General features: G+C 42.2%; 1 long non-coding RNA gene across 1 annotated transcript in view; it reads right to left on the reverse strand.

Moving 5' to 3' along the window:
• Window positions 1-15,204, reverse strand: part of LOC139746119 (uncharacterized) — a 32,430-nt gene extending 17,226 nt beyond the window's left edge. The window contains exon 1 of the long non-coding RNA XR_011712065.1: window positions 14,910-15,204. This is a non-coding gene — a long non-coding RNA (uncharacterized lncRNA). The remainder of the gene's footprint in view (window positions 1-14,909) is intronic.
• Between the last annotated feature and the right edge of the window lie 237 nt (window positions 15,205-15,441).

The following is a 15,441-nucleotide window of genomic DNA, read 5'->3' on the forward strand; positions in this document are numbered from 1 at the left end:
TAGGTTAGGTTAGGTTAGGTTAGGTTAGGTTAGGTTAGGTTAGGTTAGGTTAGGTTAGGTTAGGTTAGGTTAGGTTAGGTTAGGTTAGGTTAGGTTAGGTTAGGTTAGGTTGAATTAGGTTAGGTTAGGTTAGGTTAGGTTAGGTTAGGTTAGGTTAGGTTAGGTAGGTTAGGTTAGGTTAGGTTAGGTTAGGTTGAATTAGGTTAGGTTAGGTTAGGTTAGGTTAGGTTAGGTTAGGTTAGGTTAGGTTGAATTAGGTTAGGTTAGGTTAGGTTAGGTTAGGTTAGGTTAGGTTAGGTTAGGTTAGGTTGAATTAGGTTAGGTTAGGTTAGGTTAGGTTAGGTTAGGTTAGGTTGAATTAGGTTAGGTTAGGTTAGGTTAGGTTAGGTTAGGTTAGGTTGAATTAGGTTAGGTTAGGTTAGGTTAGGTTAGGTTAGGTTGAATTAGGTTAGGTTAGGTTAGGTTAGGTTAGGTTAGGTTAGGTTAGGTTAGGTTGAATTAGGTTAGGTTAGGTTAGGTTAGGTTAGGTTAGGTTGAATTAGGTTAGGTTAGGTTAGGTTAGGTTAGGTTAGGTTAGGTTAGGTTAGGTTAGGTTAGGTTGAATTAGGTTAGGTTAGGTTAGGTTAGGTTAGGTTAAGGAACAACCAAAAAATGGTCTAGTCACAATTTTGATGCATGCAATATGTAAAACATACTACAAGGTATCTTTGTGCTAGATTTTATGGCCAAGTGAAATATGGATAACTAATAGTAAAAAAGATCTTTCCAGTAATGTACGACGGTTATATAACACTAGATGTACCTCACGTCACACCTCCATCCTAGTCACTGTACGGGGCAGTATTTCCTCTCGACTGACACATTAAGGAACAGTTGGCCAAAACATAAGTTTGTTTTCGGGTTAATGGACCCCACAAAATCCCTTTACGAGTCTTAGATTTGAGAAAAAATTGAAAAAGGAATTTCAAGCCTAATGAACTAAGGAAAATGTCCTCCAAGAACAAAGTGAACGGCCCAATGAACGTCCTAGAATGAAGAAATGGTCTAGAGCTTTGACGGATTAGAAAAATAAATCCATAAGGAGAGTAAATTGGAAAAACAAATCTGAAAATACCTCATTCAAATTTGCATTAAAATCTATGACTGTCACAAGAGGGATAGTTCTCAAAAAAAAAAGATGGAAGCTGAGGCTTGTGACAGTGAGAACTAAGAACAGAGAACAGTCAGGAGATCAACGAAGGAGCAAAAGAGATCTTTACAGACCAGGCTGTTGATTATGTACCAATGACTTGAGACCAAGAGATTAGCTACAGTCGGTTGTAAGATGTCCAAAATGATGAGGGTGTAAGCAAAGGCATGAAAAAAGGAACTGAACAGAAATTGGGGTTTGGGATAAACAGAATTTTTAATAAAAGATAACAACTGATTTGACAAGAAAAAGGCAGAAAAGACTTGTCATGGAGATGTATCAGAACACTTTACAACTCCCTGACAGGAAGAACAAAAAGTGAGACTGCTAGAAGCAGAGTTGAAGATATACGAGGAGAATGTAGTGGATACAACTAGAAGCAATCCAAATCTATATCATGAATCCGTTAGATATATTATTCTTGCCTCGAGTAATTAGGCTTCTAAACTTTAATGTTCGGAAATTTCCCTTGGTGAGGCCGTATTGTTCAGAGTACAGTCTCGTCAAAGAACTTCTCTATCGAAAAATGTACACATTTCCCTTCTACTGACGGTAACGGAGCCTTTTACTGCAGAAACCTCTAGAAAGAGGTCTTGGAGGAATATATATATATATATATATATATATATATATATATATATATATATATATATATATATATATATGGTTGTATGGTTGCAAGGCGTGGGCTATGGATAGAGTTGTGCGCAGGAGGGTGGATGCGCTGGAAATGAGATGTTTGAGGACAATGTGTGGTGTGAGGTGGTTTGATCGAGTAAGTAACGTAAGGGTAAGAGAGATGTGTGGAAATAAAAAGAGCGTGGTTGAGAGAGCAGAAGAGGGTGTTTTGAAATGGTTTGGGCACATGGAGAGAATGAGTGAGGAAAGATTGACCAAGAGGATATATGTGTCGGAGGTGGAGGGAACGAGGAGAAGTGGGAGATCAAATTGGAGGTGGAAAGATGGAGTGAAAAAGATTTTGTGTGATCGGGGCCTGAACATGCAGGAGGGTGAAAGGAGGGCAAGGAATAGAGTGAATTGGAGCGATGTGGTATACCGGGGTTGACGTGCTGTCAGTGGATTGAATCAGGGCATGTGAAGCGTCTGGGGTAAACCATGGAAAGCTGTGTAGGTATGTATATTTGCGTGTGTGGACGTATGTATATACATGTGTATGGGGGTGGGTTGGGCCATTTCTTTCGTCTGTTTCCTTGCGCTACCTCGCAAACGCGGGAGACAGCGACAAAGCAAAAAAAAGAAAAAAAAAAAAAAAAAATATATATATATATATATATATATATATATATATATATATATATATATATATATATATATATATATATATATACGAGTCCAATGGGAAAATGAAACAGGATAAGTTCCCAGGTGTACTATCGTGTAATAATCACACCGTCTGGGGAGATACAAGAAAGAAATATAAAAGTCAGTTGATATACAACGAAGAGACGTAGCTAGGACGCCATTTGGTAAACAAGTGATTGTCAATCACTTGTTTACCAAATGGCGTAAATGTGTGTGTGTGTGTGTGTGTGTGTGTGTGTGTGTGTGTGTGTGTGTGTGTAAAGTAGTCCAGAAAAACGATATTCTAAACGACTTCGACAAGGGCAACTTACAGACCCACCCTAAAGCAGCTTTTTTATGTATGTTAGTATAGTGTAACTTATTATATAGAAGAACCGATCATGTACACTGGCAACCTACAAACAGTAATGCTAATACATAAATCGTGATATATACACACATCATACAGAACTAGAATATCATCAGAAAGACATTGTACGACAGAGGTCTAGCTACAGTAACAGTAGGTGGTACTTAGTGGTAGATGACAGACTTCAACCATCCGGGGAAGTAATACCGCCTGGTTATCGGGAGGGGAAGCGATGTGGACGCAGTCAGTTAGCACCGTGCCGTTTGTCATGTACCCCACCTTCTCCCACCTACTCTGCCTCACATACACGTGCGTTGTTGGCATCCAACCCCCCCCCCCCTAAAAAAAAAAATCCCCTCCATGTCAAATACAACATGCAACAAAACATTACTCACAAAACCCTTTATTCTACACGATAGTTTTTCCTTCTTTCTTGGTAAAAATCATGACAATGTTTTGGTCCAGATTTGGAATGGCACCAACGGACTCGGAGAGCTAGATGGTTCCCTCATTGACCTACCCACTCCTCCACACACATCTCACAGATTTTGCTATTTTTCTTTGCATTTCTGCAACATCCATGGTCTCAAATCCAACCTTCTCTCTTTAGAGCAATATCTATCCATTTCCTCCCCTGATTTCCTTCGCTATGAAACCCGGCTGTCGAAGGCTGCTTCTCCTCTACACTATCAGATCTATAAGTTTAATCGCTACCATTACCTCCACTCCAAGGATGGTGTTTGCGACTACAACAGTAAAAAAAAAGTTCCAATTGCTCACCCCGTGGATCTTGAATCTCTCAACATTAATGCTACCTCGATCAAATTTGTCTACTCTTTATATATTTGCTTTATGTCAATACATTTTCCTCCCAATTCCACCAGCTAGGTACAACTCGACTAATATATACTCCTTACCACAAAGCACTACTCCCTTCACGTCCATGCTCTGAAACCTCCTTTGCAGGGTTTTCAACGTACACCACAAGGATTGGTTGCCAGGGATAATCCCGGTGCAGCCAAGGCCTTTCCTTTTTAACTCTTTTAACGATCTGGAACCGAAAATTCAACACCGAACACGAGTTCTCGACCATTACTCTTAAACTATTTTTTATTGTAAACCCTGCCTTATAGTGTCCTAGTGTCCCAGACTAATCTTATTTCCATTTCTTTAACTGGGCACGCCCACCCTCTATTCCTACTTCGAAACACCAGCTTTGGCTTCTTTCCTGACTTTCCCTGCTGAACACATAGCCGAGACTATCTCGGCTGCGAGAGAATTCTACATCATTTCTTTTACAATATTCTTCTCTGGCAAGTGTAGTTTGGTCGCTCCTGTTTTGATGCCTGTCGCATCAAGGACACACCATGCCAGCCCATGAAATTCTTCCTTTCCCATAAGTCTCAACAACTCTTTCATTTCCAACTTGGAATCACTTCTTGAAAAGATAGTGTGCTAATTCAATTCCTTCTACCGACAAATATATCTGGTCCTTCATCCTCTCCTAAAACCTAATAAAACTATTGCTAGATTTCTGAACGATAAAGCCGCTCTCTTCGGTGCCTTATTTTCCTCTAATTCAGTTTTGGGTGATTCTGTTTCTAATCCTCTGTCCAAGTCTCTTTCTACTGAACCTATACCATCTCATATATCATCCTCGTGCAAGGTCTTCAAAGTACTCTCCCAACCACAGGCGGATAAGTCAAATGGCCCAGACGATATACCTCCGCAAATCCTACAGGAGTGTGTCTCCGATCCTTGCTCGTTTATTTAAAAAGCCAGACTTTTCCTTTCTCTTGAAATAATGCCTTGGTGAAGCCCAGCCCAAAGGAGGGAGACCACATCAGCTCCTCCAACTGCTGTCAACTCACTGCTCTCACTTCTGCAATCTGCAAGTCTTTGAAACTCTCCTAAACTCTCACTTCCTATTACACTTAGAATCTCATTCCCTTCTCTCAGATAAACAATATGGGTTTCGCGTTGCTAGTTCTACTAGGGATCTTTCCTCCCATGTGATTCACCTTTGGTGCTTTCCTCTCAAGGATTTAGGGTGAAACTTTTGTCGTAGCCCTCGACATCTTCAAATCATCCAACAGGATGTGGCATTTAAGTCTCCGCTTTCAAAACTCCCTTCACTTGACCTTCCATCCTCTACTACGGCAAAAATCGTTGATGGAACAACTTCCTCCTAGTATGCTATCTACAGTGGTGTTCCAGGGTCCGGTCCTATCACCAACTTTCTTCTCTCTATAGTCGATCTTGTCTATTAATTTTCCATCTTATAATGAGCATTCCACAATACACAAACATACTTTTCTTCCCTCCTTCTAACACTCTCTTTTTCCCGTATTGTTGAAAATTCCTCTCTCGACTCGGATATGTGAAACATCACAGAACGGTGGGATTCACGGCACAGTAATCAGAATAGATTGTGTACGAAAAATAAGGTTTGGTGCTCGTAAGGACGCTTATGGATTAATTATTAAATGATTGTCGAGAAAATTCTGCATTTACTATCAAAATACAAATGTATTACATTAATACAGATGTATGATAATGCAATGATACGAAAATACAATGATACAATAGCTCAATATCTGAGCATGAATACACACACAACCATCCATGTCAAAAATCAGGAGTAGCATTTTTAAGACGCCGTCAGTTCATGATATAGCTGTTAGTTCCCATGACAATATAGAAGAGATAAATGAAAAGTTCCTATACTTTCAATGCTGAAAATTTTTGCTTAATTCTTCATGCAAGGGAAAAAGGGCATTTTCTTGCATAAGAGTATGGCGTATAAACAATACATCATGAACTTAAGAAAGGAATAATATCCTCTCAAAGTTCATGTAGTAAATATATACCGAAGAGTTCTTAGAAAAAGTACTCCTTAAGTGTCCGTTCTTTATCCACTATCACATGCAGACTCTTAGCTCACAGCTGGAGAGATATATACACACGTGCACACACCTATGTGGATTACAATTTAACCGTTTTTATACACAAGCACATCTACACCACCTCAGAGGCTAAATATTGATGTTACTCCTCAAAAGAGAAAATTTACCGACGGTGCATATACAGAAAACGAAGATGTGGGTAGAGTGTGGCCTTAGATATTAAATCACAATTCAAATTTTCGGAAACTATCATAAATATTCACTTAAAAATCAATACATAAGTCAAAGTAATGTCAGTAATTTATCTAACGTTATCTGAGAAGTTTTGCAGTATAATTACAAGTCATATGACCATAAACCTGAAAACAAGTATATCTTTTTCGGTAAATACGTAAATCGAATTACCACAAAATGGTTTATAATCTCTTTTTTCAGCATCTAATACAACCATGCAATCACCATTCACTGTAAATTATTATTCATATATTATTTATGACATTACTAGGTTTACTCTCTTTTAAGACCAAGATGTAAAGATGCAAATGTTAAGCAAAATCTATTTTTTTGGTGAGTGGCCACTGAAGCTGCCTTCGTCAGCGAGTGGTGAGTGAAATGATAGTCATCTGGGTAAAAGCCAGAACATCAGGAATACCAAGCAATGGTATTTCATCAAAAAGAAAAACAAAAAATCACAGGAAGACATACGTATCGCTGAGAAGCTCGAATTTACTTTTTTTTTTTTTCTTTTCAACCCATTCCAGACATAAAAAAAAAATCCAATATATAACACCAGATTCCAAAGGTGTGCGCTGTCAAAATGATGAACATCACTTAAGGTAATCACAAGAAAATCACAAGAAAAAATATATAAACCTTCCAAACCTAACCTAACCTAACTTTTTTTTAAACTTCTTTTCATATTTTCGAGGGGTCTCGATTCACTCAAAATGAAACATCGTAATTCCATATAAAAGATCTACACAATGCTCCTACATTTAAAACTCAGTTCCACAGCAGCCATCTCCAGCCCCGGGCCCAAACACCCATAACACCCATCCGCTGAATGGGGTGTGCTTGGCGATCCGATGTTCTCATGAGGTACTTTGTCACTCTTTATTTTGATTTTCCGAAAATATCCGATTTTTGACCTGCAATGATCTTATAAAACAATGAAAATTGGATAAAATGTACGGTATAATAATGACGGTGTTGGGACGACATGATTTTCACTGAAGAAACCATTAAACGAAATTTTGAAAAAGGAGCAACTTGGTCAGGTACCTCGACTGAACATGGGCCACGGTGCACCTACTCCTCAGCCACTTCATCGGGCACATCACCTGAGAACAACTTCCGTATGCATCGTTCAGAATTCTGTGTTCCGTCCGGGTTCTAAGAAGTGTTATCAACAGATCTGCCCAAAACACATTCGAGTATGAACATCTCACATCACCGAAAATGAGACATTTTGATCTCAGACTCCACCTTTAGAACTCAATCTGAGCTCATTCACTTAAAATGATAAAAGCAGGATACATTAGTTAAATAAATGCTGTTACGAAAAGCAGCCGAAGTGTTAACATTCTCAAGTTTTAAGGCGCATCACAGTAGCATTTCTTCCGTTAATTTCTTGCATCAATTTCCTCATTTCCTTTTTTCCCCGTTATGTGTCACACATGCGAGAAGAACCAACGGGCCAGTCATACCACTTTCGTTAATATAAACAGACAAGATGGCGCTGACTGCTGAGGAAGCTAAGGTCATTTTAACTTTACTTGTGTCTATCAAACAGTGCAGATAGATCAGGCGTGCTAAAAGGCGTATTTGGGCGTTCTCATTGCTGGCGTGAAGAGAAACTGAAAGTGTATATATCACAACCGTAACACAGAAAAGTTCAGAGAACTCTTCTCTGAGTACCAGCACTATTGTATTGCATGTACACCCACTAAGAAATTATTTGGCATCCTAGGCTGTGATACACCCATGGTAGTGAGGTACTCCAAGGAACTGCCCCTGGATCCCCTGGAAAACCACCTCAAGGTTCTGAAGGTGGAGCGCTGCACTCCGCTGACACACAAAACTGCACAAACTCGGCAGGTTATCATTATGGGCTACACCGAGTCACACTGACTTAAAAGTCTGGGCCAAATACGAGGTGAGGCCTTACGTGTCGGAACCCCTCAGATGTTACCGCTACCAGAGGTTCGGGCACTACCAGTCAAGTGCTCCAACAAGGACATATGCGCAAACGAGGCACAACACAGAACTGCGCCTCGCCAAACTAAAGGGCGAGAAAGTAACGTCAAAATGTGCCAACTGCGAAGGGAAACACCACGTGTGGAACCCAGGCTGCATCGAGTGGACAAAGGGGGTGCTCGCCACCAAGCCTGCGCCCCTTCCCCCCACCAAACGGACCGCCACCGCATGTCAGCCGACCCCTCCAAACACTTTCGTTTGGGCCCAGCAGCAGCCCCCGTCCCCACGGAATGCAGAACACTTCCCTGCGCTCCCTACGACATCCCCCACTGCCACACAGGAGAAACCACCTGCGCCACCCAAGACATGGGCGAAGAACGAGCAGCCGATCCCGAGTGGCATGATCCACGTGTCGGACCTAAGCAAGGTACTGACCAACTTCGCAGAAGGTCTGGCAGCATTGCTGGGCCACACGATCCATGCGACACAGCTCTCCGCCCTGATGGGGAGCATACTTGGACAAGTGGCCAAAGCCCCCGCTCCAGTCACCAACCCCAAAGCCCCCGCTCCAGTCAGCAAACCCACAGCCCCCTTCCAGTCAACGACCCTACATCCGCGCTGGAACAAACAAAAGCAACGGCTGAAAAGCACTCTACCCTAAAGAGAACCCCACGAGAGAACAATCGCAGCCGCAGCTGCAAAGATGAGAAAGCCTCGAGGCCCACCAAACACGATGTCCAACTCACTGTACCCCTCCTCAAGAGATGGCCAGAGAGAAACCTCAACGAAATGTAGAGATGGACCTCACAGAACTGTTCACCGAGCCGGAACCTCCGACCGGGGAAACTCAACAAGGTCCAGCTCACCAATGAACAGAAGCACCACCTTGAAGATTCTGTCAAGGAACATTCAGGGAATAAGGAACAAAACGCTCCTCCTCCATGCAGCAGCACACAATGAAGGCCTCGACATCATGCTCGTTTAAGAAACATTCGTCCAGAAACTCCACAGCTTCCACTTCAGTGGGTACAACGTGTACAAGAAGCTGTACACGTTGCATGATCCTTGTCAGGTCGCACAGCCCAAGCATAGAGGTCGTGAACCTGATGCTTTGTGGCCAGGAAGTCGAAGCACAAGCCATAAGAGTCATCCTACAAGACCGTGACATCATCATCTATAACATCTACAAGAGCCAGAGGGGCTCTCTAGAAATCAAGGATTATTTGCATCGGCCGCATACAACACCACGCTGGTAGGGGGAGATTTCAAGGCTCACCTTCCCTTCCTCAGCTCAAGGGCCACCAATGAGGATGGGCTACATCTCTACTACACACTGCTTGACACGCCAGACATTACCCTCCTCAACAACGGCGAACCAATCTACATAAGGGGAGAGAGACTCGACCCCACCTTCTTCTCCCGTTCCCTAAAAGACTCAGCCTGCTGGCAACAGCGCCCTTCTCTCACCAGTGACCACTTTGCCACGCTGACCACTCTATCAGGAAACAAGCTCCCTCCGCCTCCACCACCGAGATGGAGGTACAACACTCAAAAAGCAAAATTAAGACATGGCAAGATGAGCACCAACAGCAGACGGGCATCACACTCACAGACGAGAGTCGCCTACACAAGGAACTAGTTCGAGCCCTTCAAGAAGCAGCAGATCTGGCCATCCCCAAGACCAGGCCCTCAGCCAGACGACAACAAGACCATTGGTACTACTGCAGCAGAGTGAAGGAGTTCAACAACAGAGTAAACAGGGCTAGAAAAAAAAAAAAACTACAGGAGACACTCCACCGATGCAAACAAAACCTTCTACAAGATACAATCCGGCACACCAGAGAAGAAACCGAGGCATCACGAAAGCAAGCAGGCTCAAATGGTGCTCGGAGCTGAACGAGCACACCTCCCTCGACAGGATGTGGAGCCAAATCAAGAGAGCATCTGGCAAAACAGTACCGCCACCACCGGCTCACTCCATTCCCAGGGAGGAGGCAGAGGCTTGCGGTCTCTTCTCCAACCGAGCAGCCAAACTTACCCACAAAGGCAGAAAAACACAAGAAAGACTCAAAAAGTGTAAGACACAACGCATACGCAAAGCAAACAGCAGGCAAGACACAACAGACAAGGCCTTCACCAAGCAAGAACTACATAAAGCAACGAAATGGAGCTGGGACACGGCACCAGAGGTCGACAGAATAACTTACTCCATGCAATGCCACGCTGGAGAAGGTGAACACGAGGCACTGCTGCAGGTCATCAACACCTCGTGGACAACACAAAATCTTCCACTGGAATGGAAAAACGCAGACGTCCAGTACATTCCCAAGCCCAGAGAACCAGAGAAACCACGACCCATCTCCCTCCTCAGTTGCACTGCCAAGACGGCAGAGAGAATGGTTCTCAGCATGCTCAGGTAGAAAGCCGGCGCCCCGCACCCCCTTATCTTCGTCTACACAGAAAACACCGGGTCAACAAACAACATAGCTGAGATACTGAGCATCATCGACGGCAAACCGGTTATAGTGGTCTTCCTGGACCTAGAAAAAGCCTTCGAGCTAGCCAGTCCGCTTGCGATATTAGAGACTAGCTGAGAAGGGAGTCCAGGGGAGGCTCATCGGGTGGACCCAGGACTACCTGACGCACCGCCAAGAACGAGCACAATTCCAAGGAGTCGCCTCGTCAAACAATCTCCCTCGAAAATGGCACCACACATGGAGGCATCCTCAGGCCGACACTCTTCAACGTTCTGATGGGGAACCAAGTGGTACAAGGTGACCACGTTATGGAAGCTACTATAAAACGACAGAGGAATGAGAAGGAAAACCCTAGTCAATCTACACCGTCTACGACTGGGGTACCGATGTAACTGGCAAAAAATTGACGGCGTCATCAGAGACTGCGTCTAGTGACAGGAGCCGTCAACATGCCAACTGCAACACTACATGCTGGACTGCCTAGTGACACAAAGTCTCCATGCAAGAATCCCAGACTTCAATGAGGAAGACCATGTAATACCAGCGACCTCACTACTTTACAAGACCCAAAAGAACCATATGGAACACCTGCTCCGGACCATAGGTGAATCCCCCCCCCCCCCCCAGATGAAAATAACGCACCCAGCACCAGATTTTTCCATAAGAGGTTGCCTACATCTTAGAAGACCATGCATAAAAACCTGGGAACGGGCCACAAAAAAGGTCTGTGTCGGTCTGAGCAGAGGTCCGCCGATATTTTGAAAAAAATAGCTTAGCATTACCCTCTGTCATACAATATTCAAACTCACAATCCTTATCAGTGTGTGCATGGCAACCAACTAACTGGGTGTCATTTAGGGATTTCTTACATTATGAGCTGCAACGACACAAACCCACATCACTACAAAGTGTACGTGATGGAAAGTATGTAAACGTCCAGCACAAAGGACACAATATTTGTGGATGGCAAAGGTGCCAAAAATTTTGTATTGGGTTTATATCTCGTCTAACACAACTATTTATTTTATTCATTTATTATACTTTGTCGCTGTCTCTCGCGTTAGCAAGGTAGCGCAAGGAAACAAACAAAAGAATGGCATACCCACCCACATACACATGTATATACATACGCGTCCACACACGCACATATACATACCTATGCATCTCAAAGTATACGTATATATATACACACACATATACATATATACACACGTACATAATTCATACTGTCTGCCTTTATTCATTCCCATCGCCACCCCGCCACACATGAAATAACAACCCCCTCCCCCCGCATGTGCGAGAGGTAGCGCTAGGAAAAGACAACAAAGGCCACATTCGTTCACATTCAGTCTCTAGCTGTAATTTATAATGCACCGAGACCACAGCTCCCTTTCCACATCCAGGCCCCCACAAAACTTTCCATGGTTTACCCCAGACGCTTCACATGCCCTGGTTCAATCCATTGACAGCACGTCGACCCCGGTATACCACATCGTTCCAATTCATTCTATCCCTTGCACGCCTTTCACCCTCCTGCATGTTCAGGTCCCGATCACTAAAAATCTTTTTACTCCATCTTTCCACCTTCAATTTGGTCTCCCACTTCTCCTCGCTCCCTCCACCTCCGACACATATATCCTCTTTGTCAATCTTTCCTCACTCATTCTCTCCATGTGACCAAACCATTTCAATACACCCTCTTCTGCTCTCTCAACCACACTCTTTTTATTACCACACATCTCTCTTACCCTTTCATTACTTACTCGATTAAACCACCTCACACCACATATTGTCCTCAAACATCTCATTTCCAGCACATCCATCCTCCTGCGCACAACTCTATCCATAGCCCACGCCTCGCAACCATATAACATTGTTGGAACCACTATTCCTTCAAACATACCCATATTTGCTTTCCAAGATAACGTTCTCGACTTCCATTCACTTCCGCTTCTATGGTTCCATCCGCTGCCAAATCCACTCCCAGATATCTAAAACACTTAACTTCCTCCAGTTTTTCTCCATTCAAGCTTACCTCCCAACTGACTTGTCCCTCAACCCTATTGTACTTAATACCCTTGCTCTTATTCACATTTACTCTCAGCTTTCTTCTTTCACACACTTTACCAAGCTCAGTCACCAGCTTCTGCAAATGATTCCAAATAAACATTACGATTCGTACAGTTCGCTCCGAAGCTCAACTCAGTGCAGATTGAACCAGTTCCGTTTCCAATATACTCGACACATTGTATTCAGATACCGAACCTCCTTTGGTAAAAGTCTATGCTAACACTAACGTTGTTTGTCTCACGTGAACTTCCCTACCAATCACACCCTCAATTTACCATTTTATCATATCTATCAAACTAAACAAATGTCATACTTCGTCTCGTGATTCACTCCCTGCTTCATGATCATGCCAGTACTGTTTCGAATGTCATATTGCTATTGCCTCTCACAAATATTCGGTATTCTCTGTGCACGTGGTCTTATATCATTGAACGTTTACATCTTTTCCATCATCTACACTTTGTGATGGTGATGATGTGGGGGTGTCTTTATAGCCCATAGCGTAATAAATCCCTAAATGGCATCTGGTTCCATGGTTGCCATGCACACATTAATACAGATTGTGCGTTTGATTATCATATACAGAGGCTAATGTTATGCCGTTTTGAGGCTTTCGTACTAACACTGTGAATTCCCGTTGAATACGATACATGGCTACAAAAAGCATCATATGACTTTCACACACACACACACACACACACACACACACACACACACAGGGTTACCAACTACACCTGGGATTCTACCGGGGTGTATCACATCCCAGGATGCCAAATAATTTCCTAATGGGTGTACGTCTTCCTCTTCTTTGCGTACACAGGATCTCTAATCACACATGAATGACGATGGGATCTTATATACTTCAATAAAGGCATTCTTCGGACACTGGATCGACTGCTACGAGCCTTGGCGAAACTGAATCTGCCTAGCAAACGAGCCAACGCACGACTGTATGTATACAAATGAATCTTTTTTAGTGTCAGGATTGATATGAAAATATTAACTTCATTATTCTAAAAAAAAAAGTCATAGAATTCAAAACATAAACACAACATTAATCTGAATTACATACACGTAAAAATTTGCAGTCAAGTATGAACCTAATATCACAAAGAAAATTGTCGGAATCTTTCGCAGTGGACGACAGGCCGCGAAATTAAAGCAATTTTTTTTAATAAACGGCGATAAGTCACCAAACTGACACAAAAAGTGGTAATGTGACGCCGCTTTGAGCAGGCTCGGAATTTTGGGGTCTCGATGCTTTTTATAACGCCGAACAAAACTAGTGCAAGAAATTACGTTTTGACTGATATGAAAATACGACTTAATTAGATTGTTCCCAAGAACGTCACTAGGAATTCTCTTTCATAAACATAAATGAACACAAGGATATTTCTATACTGAAATAAAATATTTCTTTTTACATTCAAATGCAGAAATGTATAAGTTTAAATCATTTATCAGAAGCTAACTATGTATCTATACATCAATAAATTTCAATGAAATTAAACCATACATAATCAATTACAAGGTTGCTAAATGATTCAGAAACAATTACACCCACCTGCGTCATTGGTCTAAGACTGGCAGTACGATACGTTACATTTTTTTCGTAATTCACACTGAAATATCCTACCGTAATTTCGTACCGTATCTCTAAATATTTCACACCGAACCAGGACGGTAAAATGTCTTAATTTCCTACTGTACCTCTAAATATACGTGACACTGTATTAGTATGGTAAAATATCGTACTGTAATGCTAAATATATTTCTTAGCGAGGAATTCCGTTTCTATATCGTACCGTAATTCCATACCATTCCTCTACGTGTATCTCATGAAGTACTAGTGCGGCAAAGTATCGTACCGAAATTTCGTACATCAAGAAAGGAGACGAGAAAATAGCAGCCACTGATGTCTTAAAATTCTGCCACCCACCATCTGCTCCGCCACATATCGATGTTTGATGATCTCATTTCATTCCGCCAGACTCTATGTTCTATAAACTGAATGACCAAATTATGATATCAGGGTAAACAAAATCTTTCGATAGTTACATAAATAGAAAGACAACAATCTAAGTGAAAGATATGGCACATTCACGGTAATCAGCTGATGTCTAGTTAGTTCCTCCAACCGCCACCAGAGGCACTTAAAGAAGTGTTGTTGTCTAAATTACTGTGCAGATAATCCAAGCAAACCCGGTACTAATACGAAAAGGTTCGCTTTTAAGTTTGTAAAAATCATATATCGAACTTTGGTACCATATCGAACTTTAGTGCCATATCAAACCCGAAAAAAAAAAGGTGGAACTGTAATTGCCACTACATATTCCCGCGCCGTATCACACTGCCAGCCTCAAACATAGTATCTACAATTTCAACGAAAACTTGCTTACCCGTGTACGTCATCCAACGTCCTCTGCAAGACCTCTTCAACGAAATTTTAAGTACTGTAACTTTTGGCCTGCATTTGCTTGCCTGTTGACGAATCCTTGTAATGTTCACGCTGTCAACACATTATGTACACTTTTTGCACGTCTCTGCACCAGATGCAGCTGTAACATTAGCCCAATATTGTTCTTATGTTTACTGACACGTACACAGCTTTGACAACATACCAAGGATGTAGAGCTAAGTACAAAACCCATTAAAATAATTGCACAAACTCAGAAACACTTGCCACACCCATTACCTTCCAGTGTTTGGGGGGAACTAGAATTAAGCTCGACCAAGGTGGGTCTATTTGGTAGATATCTTAACTATACGATAATACCGTCTATTATGTTATTATATATATATATATATATATATATATTTTTTTTTTTGAAGAGTTGTTAAAATCTGTTACTAGCACCATCTCATCAGCAAGCTAGGAACTTGTAAACGAAAACTTGCAGCGAACGGCTTGTTGTATTGGCAGCTGGCGGT

This window comes from Panulirus ornatus, chromosome 64 (assembly GCF_036320965.1).
Source record: "Panulirus ornatus isolate Po-2019 chromosome 64, ASM3632096v1, whole genome shotgun sequence".
Lineage (NCBI taxonomy): Eukaryota > Metazoa > Arthropoda > Malacostraca > Decapoda > Palinuridae > Panulirus > Panulirus ornatus.